Source organism: Equus quagga, chromosome 8 (assembly GCF_021613505.1).
Source record: "Equus quagga isolate Etosha38 chromosome 8, UCLA_HA_Equagga_1.0, whole genome shotgun sequence".
In the NCBI taxonomy this organism is placed as follows: domain Eukaryota; kingdom Metazoa; phylum Chordata; class Mammalia; order Perissodactyla; family Equidae; genus Equus; species Equus quagga.
In genome coordinates, this window is record NC_060274.1 from 66,833,197 (window position 1) to 66,842,511 (window position 9,315).

Sequence of the window (9,315 nt, forward strand, 5' to 3'; positions counted from 1 at the left end):
CCTCCATCTGAATCATTTCTATATTTCTGTGCTCTAATTTGCTAATTTTGTCATCCATAATATCAGCTCTGTTATTCAAGGACTCCAGATTTTTCTTTATCTCATTCATTGTATTTTTCATCTCCAACATTTCTGATTGGTTTTTCTTTATAGTTTCAGTCTCTTTTGTGAAGAATTCCTCTGTTCATTGATCTTAATTCTGATTTCATTGAAGCTTCTTTCTGAATTTTCTTGTAACTTGTTGAGGTTTGTTTATGATAGCTATTTTGAATTCTCTGTCATTTATATTGTAAATTTCTGTGCCTTCAGGATTGATTTCTGGGTGCTTATCATTTTCCTTCTGGTCTGGAGTATTAATGTACCTCTTTATACTATTTGATGGGGTGGATTTGTGCTTTCACATAGTGGAAGTATCTGGTTGCAGATTCCACTGCTGCCACTCACAGAGGGGGAGTCAGGAGCTGTGTCTTCTGAGCCTGCTGCAATGCCTGTCAGCTGTGCCTGACCTTTGGTAGCTATCTTGACAGAGTCTGTCTCTGTTTGCCTGATCACCACTGCTACTTTACACCCTGTATGTGCTGGCACTCTGGTGGGGGCCCCTGCTCTGGCCGACTGGCACAGCTGGTGTGCCAGGCACGGGAAGGGGCACTTTCTCTCATGTGCAATCTTGGCGGGGGCTCCCACTTTGCCCTCGTTATCTGCTCTCCTGCACTGCTTTGCTCCATGAATACACCCCTGTGATTGCTTTGCCTCCTCGGGATGGAGCTTTCCCATGGGCTGTGAGCAAACTCAGAGAGCGAAGGTGTTCCTGTGGAGGACAGCTCCCTCCTCGCTCTCCTCTCAAGCCTTCATGGTCACTTGCCCTAGGCTGCTAGGCTGCTGCAATTGGAGGAGCGAGAGGATATCCCCTTACCTTCTTCCATTACCTCCTGGAGGGTCCAGCACCTCCACCTTCAGACATATGGCTGTGTAGGTCTTTCAGACATCTATTGTGTTGTGTTAATGTCCTCTGTTATTTTATGAATGTCCTTATCATTGTATCTCATGGAGGAGAGTCTAAGAGAAGAGCTTACTCCATCATGATGCTGACATCACTTTCTAAGAATCTATATTTTTGACACTCAACTCAAGTGATTCTTACGGACAGAGAAATTTGGAAACCCTGCTTTATTGAGAAGCTCAATATGTATTAGTTGAGGTTAATGATTATATTTGATCTTTATGCCGAATACAATTCCTTGAGTGTTAACTTGATGTCAAAATGCCTGAAGTCCAATCTCAGTAATTACCATTTCAGTGATTTGGGGCTAGTCCAGTGTTTCCCAAACCTGTCTGCCAATTAGAATCACAGGGCTGTTTACAAAAATTCTAAAACCCAGGCCACACTCAAGACCAGTTAAATCTCATTTTCTAGGGCTGCAACATAGGCATCAGTATTTTTTATGCTCCCAGTTTGGTGATTCCAACATGCAGACAAGTTTGGGAACAACTGGATTAATCATTTACCCTCTCTAAGCCTGTTTCTTTGTGAGTAAAATGTGGACAATAACTCCCATTCTAAAATGCTATTAGGAATTAATCTAATTAATGCATGTGACTATACATTGTAAATGATAAAACTCTATAAAAATCTAATGCATTATATTTTAGACTTCAAAATATTTTGAAGTATAATTAACATATGTGCAGATAAGAATTTTTTACATTTTCTTTATCTTTATAATTGTGATTGCCAGTTCAACAGTTTAGCTTGATAGATTCAGCTTGCAAAAGAAACCACCATTCAGAAAGCTGTCCTTACAATTTAGGTACATTTCCATCAGATGGCAAAAACATATCTATGGTCCCTGTTTAAAGCAGTAGTTCTCAGCTCTTACAGTGTATCAAAATCTCCCTTGGCTGGGGTTTGTCTCCAAAGATTTTGATTCAATAGGTCTTGAGTGGGATTCTAGCAACTATAAGTTTATGAAGATCAGCATGTCAATCTCATGCCCTGTTGCTAACCATGATGAGTTTACTCTTTCTGTTTAGGCCTTCTGCTCAATCCACCAGGTTTAGTCAAAAATGTTCTACTTTTTTAATGTCAGAAGTCTCTTCATCATGTAAAGCAGAAAAGAATTTTAGAATAGTTTAAAAAATATTTGAATCCATGTTGATACCATTCCTTATTACCACTGCCATTCAATCTTTTTCTAATCTAATCTTATAATTTTTATTTAAAATTTATCCTGGCCTTCTTGATATATACTCAACATTCCCAGTGGCCATGACCTCTGTTTGCCTCTTAAAAGAGGCAGAGAATGTGTGGTTCCCCTGCTGGTCTGGAATTTGTCTCTCCGGGGCCATGGTTCTTAAACTTTAGAGTGTATAACTAGTACCTGAGAGGCTCATTAACAATGTACAGTCCATCACAGACCTAGTGGATTAGCCTCTGGGTTGAGGCCCAGGATCCTGCATTTAAGTTATCTCCCTATGTTATTCTGATGCATACTAAATTTTGAGAACCATTGGCTCTATGGAACCAAGAGAATGGGATAGCTTTGGTAAGGTAAAGAACACTAAGGGAGGGCTTCTGGGATCCAGATGCAAAACTTATAAGGACTCTCTTCTCTTCTCTCCTTCCTGTGCTTCATCTTTGTGCAAATAGTGGTAAGTAACTATGTTGTTATTCAGGGACCCTGAGGAGAGTTATCAAGCATTGGTTGGTGTTAGTTCACAACCTCAGGAGTTTCCCAGGGTGAAATTGGGAACTAACCCCCATACACAGAGGACAAGGAGAGACTGAAGAAAGAGGCAGAAGATTTCAGATTGGCAGGTGGCAGTTTTAATGAGCAAGGAAACTTACATATGAGGCTTGTCTCCAGTGCCACAAGGTGGGTAGATCTCCACATCTGCCCACCAGAATCTTAAGAGTTTGGATAGAGGCCTTAATGGGGTTCAATCATAAATACCATCTGGACGATTTCAACAACACGGCTCTCTCAAGGCTGTGTCTTTGAAATGGCCCCCGCTGTGGGAATGGTGGGCAGAATGTAAATTCTAAGGATAGGGGAGGAAGTAAGGAGCCTCGGATTTCCTGGGTGCAGCTCAAGTGTCAGCTGGCAGTCAAGTCCTCTCAATGACCTCCTCTAACACTTGGTGAGTTTGTAACAGTAAGGCCTACCAACTTTTGTTTCCAGTCCCAGCACGGAGCCTGGGTCAGAGAAGATGCAGTAAATACTGGTTTATGTTGAGGAAATACTCATTTTCCTTCTCTTTCTCTGTTTTCCTTTCCTTCCTCAACCCAACCTTTTCTCATCTATTGTCTTTTTTCCCTGGTTTGTTGGTTTGTGGTCCACTCTTGAAGAAACACCCATTTAGAACAGATCTAGACATCAAAAAGAAAAACCCTATTTCTGAAATATTGATAACAATTAAATCACCCAATTCATCTTTAAATTGCACTAACAGCACACTTGATAATTCACTTGGGTTAATTACTTTTACTGTATGTATAATTGTGTTTGGCTCATCTTTAGTTTCATGACTATGCTTTTATTTCCAACTGTTTTCTTTCACTTACGAGCATTTTAATATATCCTGAGGCTTCATCTGCCTTTGATTTCAGATAAATTGTGCTCCTTCTGCAAAATATGCAGTAAATGATTTTCTACTAAAATATGTTGAATTGGTAGGAACGCATGATAAGGATGGATCATTGGATTTTCATATTTGGTATTTTATGTCTTAAAGAAACTTGTGAATTGCTAATCAATTTTTATGTTAAATTGGTATTGAATAAGGATTAGCTCCAGCAGTACTTGAAGCCAGCAGAATCTTAAGATTAGACTTAAAAAAAAAGTTAGATTATCATAAAAGCAGGCAAATTGATTAATCTTTTCCAAAAGCTTTGCTTAAAACTGCAATTATATACATCTCTCTGTCCACTTCCCCTCCCACCCTGCCGCTGTAGATAAGTTGTTTTCTTTATTGTGCTTTGGAAAGGACTAACCACAATAGCTAGATCAGCACTGTTTAAATAAGAACCATAATCTTATCCCCACCATCTCCACTTTTGTTTAAGCATTATTACTTCTTGTAAAAATTATGGCAGTTACTTGTCCTCCCAGAAGTACCCTCCCAATCCATTCTCTAGCCTGAGACTAGGATAATCTTTCTAAAGTACAAATTTAATTATTTCTCTCTTTTGCCTAAAATCTTCTGTTGGTCCCCTATGTGGTTGTTATCTGTTTTTCTGGCCACTCAGAACTACTTCTTTATTTAGAAATGAAATGAGATTCTTAAATTTAATACGAGAGGGAGCATGTTCTAGTCTTTCCTGGGGAGTGGAAGCTAAAAGAGGACAAGAGCAAGAGCTGTCAATGCCCATGTTTTTTTTTAACCAAGTGCAGGAAGCCAGTCAACAGCGAGAAAGATCAAAGCCAAGCCATGGGGAGAAGCAGAGATGAGGGATAGGGAGCAGTCCCCTAGTGGTGTTAGAAGCCCTGGTTAAAATTGTCCCTCACCCTGGGCTTACCTTTGTCCTTCCAGAATTCTGTTGTTCCACCCTTCCTGCATCACATGTGATACCCAGTACATTCCTTTAAATTCCCCCTTTCCACCTAAGCCAGTTGGAAATAAATTTTCATCACTTGCAAACAAAAGGGTCTTGGTTAGAATAGCTTGTAAGGCCCTTCATGAGATGGCCCCAGCTTATCAATTCAGTTTTCGTATAACCCTTAGGAAAATGCTCAGCTGCGAGTAAGAGAACACAGACAAGTGACTTAAATAATAAAACCATTTCATTCTCCCACATACGAAGAAATGTAGACAAAGACAAAGATAGTCTCAGGGATGGCTTATCAGTTCAACTAAGTGCTGATGCCTTAGTCAGGTCTTTATAATTCTTTGGATCTTTTCCTTGATCACAAGATGGCCATAGCAGCTCCAGACAGTCTCTAAGACTTATATGAGCATCCCAGGCAGGAAAGAAGGGGGCAACAGCTTTCTCCTTGGGAGGGTCTGTTTTTGGTTTTAGATTGAAAGAGAAGCTTCAACTGACTTCTCTTTAGATTTCATTGGCCAGAACTGGGCCACATGCCCAAACCTAGACTTATCATGATTGTGAACTGAAAATTACCTCAATTCATTCCCTTGCTGTCCTTAAATCAATGGATCTGTGCCGATTATCTGGGGTTCTGTTTGCAGAGAAAGGAAAGTGGGGCTGCAGTGTAGGCAAGGAACCATGTCTCCCATGCATATATTCCCATCACCCTCCTTACCCTTCCACTACTACTGTCACCACCACCCCAATTCTAAGAGCTAGCCTTACTGAACAGCCTTCAACACTCGAACAAGCTATGCTCGCTGTGGTTTCTGGGCCTTTGCATATAACTTTTGCTCTGCCCAGAACATGCTCTCTTTCCTTTATTTACTAGCACGCTGGTTTGCATGGCTCCTATTTCTCTCCTTAGGTCTCAGTTTAGATAGCATTTCCTTTGGAAAATCTTCCCTGACGCCCAATACCACAGCACTCTCTTGTTAGTCCTGTCTTAGAACTTGTCAAATTGTCCTGTAATTTTCTGTCTACTTTTTCATATCTCCTACTAGACTCTGAACTCTTTGATGGCTATTGACTGGCTCTTTTTTCTCTATGGCCTCACATAGAGCTTACACATGATAGATGATCAATAAATATTTGTAGAAGTAAATGAAGTGAAACACTTTTTGGGTGTACTCAAAATCAACTTGTGTTAAAAATCACTTAAAAAACTCATCGGAATGTGGGTTTTAATTTACTTCTGCTTTTTAAAAAGAAAATAGACAAAAGAATGATTTGCTCAAAAATTCCTAATAGACATTTACATTTAAATCTAGGTTCTGATGGCTTCCAAAGAAAGAGCATGATGAAGGATGATTTCCCACTTGGGTAGGTCAGTATTTATTCTGCTGGTCTCACACAAGAACTAAAGATTCTAAGAGTTTTTGAATGGTCCTTAAATAGTTTTTCAAATGGGCAGATTTCTGCATGTGGATTCATACCACTGAAACTAAAAGCAGCTAAGTGATGAACTTCCTTACTTGAATTTTATAAGATACTCTCTTACCCTTCAACTTCTTGCTACCATTTTATTAGGAAAAAACAATAATGTGATGTGACAAGACACTTTTAATCCCTTTTATAAGAAGATGAAGTTTTTTTTTTAAAGACTGGCCCTGAGCTAGCATCTGTTGCCAATCTTTTTTTTCTTCTTCTCCTCAAAGCCCCCAGTAGAGTTAGATATTCTAGTTGTAAGTCCTTCTGTTTCTTCTATGTGGGATGCTGCCACAGCATGGCTTGATGAATGGTGCTAGGTCCGCACCCAGGATCCAAACTGGTGAAACCCTGGGCCTCCAAAGCAGAGTGTGCTGAGTTAACCACTTGGCCACGGTGCCAGCCCCCAGTAGAAGTTTAAATCAGAAAGGAATAAATGAATGAAATGAAGTGGGAGAAAAATAATCACCAAATTTGATTAATATGATAGAGCAGCATTTTGAAATTTTTGCACTTTGAAGTTAAATATTGAGTTTGTAATTTATATGAGGTAATGAAACAGTCATTCACAAATTTTTAAAGAGAATTTACAAGACACAGTGATTTGAAATCTCTTTGGATTTTAGACACAGTATTGCCACTTTTGGGTGTCACATGCCGACCTTTTTCTGAGTGATCTCCAAAAGCTACCAGTTTGGAGTGAGGCCCAAAGTGAGAGGGGCTCTCCAGCTGGCCCAGGCTGGCAGGTAAGCAGCTTGCCCCAGCCCTTGTGAGCCAGCAGATCCAGTGCTGCTGGAATGGTCTGTGGCCTGTCCAAACACTGTACAGAGCCCATGACAAGCCCCAGCAAGGCCATCACAGAGGAGACCCTTTGTGTTTGGGAAAATGCAAAGGCTCCTTTAGCAGATTACCCTTCATTTTGAGAAATGACTCCTGGCTTGTTGCTAGGCTCCTGTAGAGACTGATTCATGCAACCATCTGGCCTAAGATGGCCGTGGTACCTTGATGTCTGACATAAAATGGTGCTGTCACATACACTTAGCCATAAAGCCAGGCATTCCCAGTAGTAATCTACATCAAGTGGATTGAGAAGGACGAGAAACCTATGAGGCTGAACCTGTGAGAAGCCTGAGGACACAGGTAAGTTGTGTGAGCAGGTGGTGCACTCCTATACTATTCTTTCTTCCTTGTGCCTCATAGGCAGTTTCCTATGACTAGTGTACCAGAGACAGAGTAACTTGAACCTGGTGTACAGATGACTTTGCACGATATCATGGCACCAGACAGATGAAAGGAAGTGCGGTTGTTCTTCAGGGTGGCCCTGAACTGTAATTGAGAAGAAAAATGCTTACAATACTTCAATTTTGAGTGGAATTTTTTTATTTTCAAAAAATCATTTTATCGAGGTCATATTGGTTTCTAACATTGTGTAATTTCAGGTATGCATTATTATATATCAGTTTCTGTATAGACTGCATCGTGCTCTGCACCAATGTCTACTTCTTATCTGTCACCATACGTATGTGCCCCTTTACCCCTTTTGCCTACCCCCCACACCCTTCCCCTCTGGTAACCACTAATCTGTTCTCTTTATCCATGTGTTTGTTTATCTTCTATACATGAGTGAAATCATGAACTGTTTGTCTTTCTCTCTCTGGCTGATTTCACTTAACATGATACCCTCAAGGTCCATCCATGTTTTGCAAATGGGACGATTTTGTCTTTTTTTATGACTGAGTAGTATTCCATTGTATATATATATTGAGCAGAGATTTTATTGTTCATTTTGCATATAAAGAAACATTTTATTGTCCACTTTACCTGAGGTCAGGATCTATACTGATTCTTCAGCTAATTGTTTGGCACAGAGGTGATATTCAAAATCTGTAACAAGTAAGGCAATTGGAATCTAGTACTGGAACTGGGGATGAAAATTCTCTGTTGTTCCAGACAGCCCTTTCATTGCTGGATTGAGGGGAGGTCAGTGATATCTCTGAGGGAAGGACCATAGTGACTTGGACAATGGTGGATGCTCTAGGGCAGGGGTTTGAGACAGTGGCAACATTTTAGAGATGGTTAAGGCTGAATGAGTACATAATAGGTCATTTTTAGTCCTGGTCTGACTAGATGGTCAGGGACTTAGACGGATCAGGATTGTAAAACTGATGCCAAGGAGGGTTTAGGGAAGGGTGGATGGACCATCAGAATGGGCCCAGAGTGTGAGGATATCTCTGTCCATGTGAATCTTCACTAAGAGGCCACTATTGCAGAAGAGGTTCTTAATAACCAAAAGAACGAAATGATTCCTTTTGAGAGTCAGTCATCCGCCTTCTCCAACCAGGCTTCTGGTTCATGGACATAACAGCTATGATGACCAGAATGGAAGTGATGCTTGGACTCAACAACATAAATTTCCTTTCACCGTGCCTGATCCCTAGACTGTTAGCAACAGTGAGCAGCAATGCACTTCTAGGAGACCTGGGTAACTACCCTGTGGCAGATAAATTATTTTGAGTTGGAAGTCCTCTTCATCATGGAGGAGCAGCAATTTATCCTCATTGGAATAGTCTTTCTGGATTTGAATTTGCTTTCCCTGCTTATATGCCTCTAAAGCATCACAGGATTCCATACGTAGGTTCTGACCGATGAACTCACTGCATTGCAAACAAGCAAGACAGTAGGCTGCTAACTAACTTCATGACCTTACTGCATAAATATCCAGTCATCGTGGTGAAGCCAGGCTTTATTGGAATGACCTATTGGAAATTTAGCCACAACATTTTCTAAGAAGTAGCACCTTGTGATATTGGTGTGCTATGTTGTAGGATGTAGAGCATGAGTAGAACCAGTGACCAATACATTTGATATTGTTTTCACAGCCAGAATACAACCTAGGACCTAGGGGTGAAGGCACATCTTGCAATTACACTTACTCTTTCACTTTCAGAATTTTTGCTTTAACTCTTTAAAATTATTTCTTTAACTCTTTTAATTCTAAGGAATTCAGTACTCAGTGAAGGAATGCTTCATCCAAGGGTTAAAAAAAATGTAGATTTTATTGAATTGGGAGCTGAGACTACCACCTGAACGTGTTGGATTCTTTGTGTAATCAGGGCAAAGATCCTTGGCAAGCTGTGGTGTTGGCTGAAAGCCGGGGGAACTTGGAACAAGCTGAGAAGGAATCTATCTTGTATGTCAGCTGCAGTCTTGTGAATGCCTGCAGAATGGAGGCCTGTAGCTTGTACCAGTATTTCCATGCAGAGTATGCTATTTAGTCTCATGTTTCATTTTTAAATGAGAAT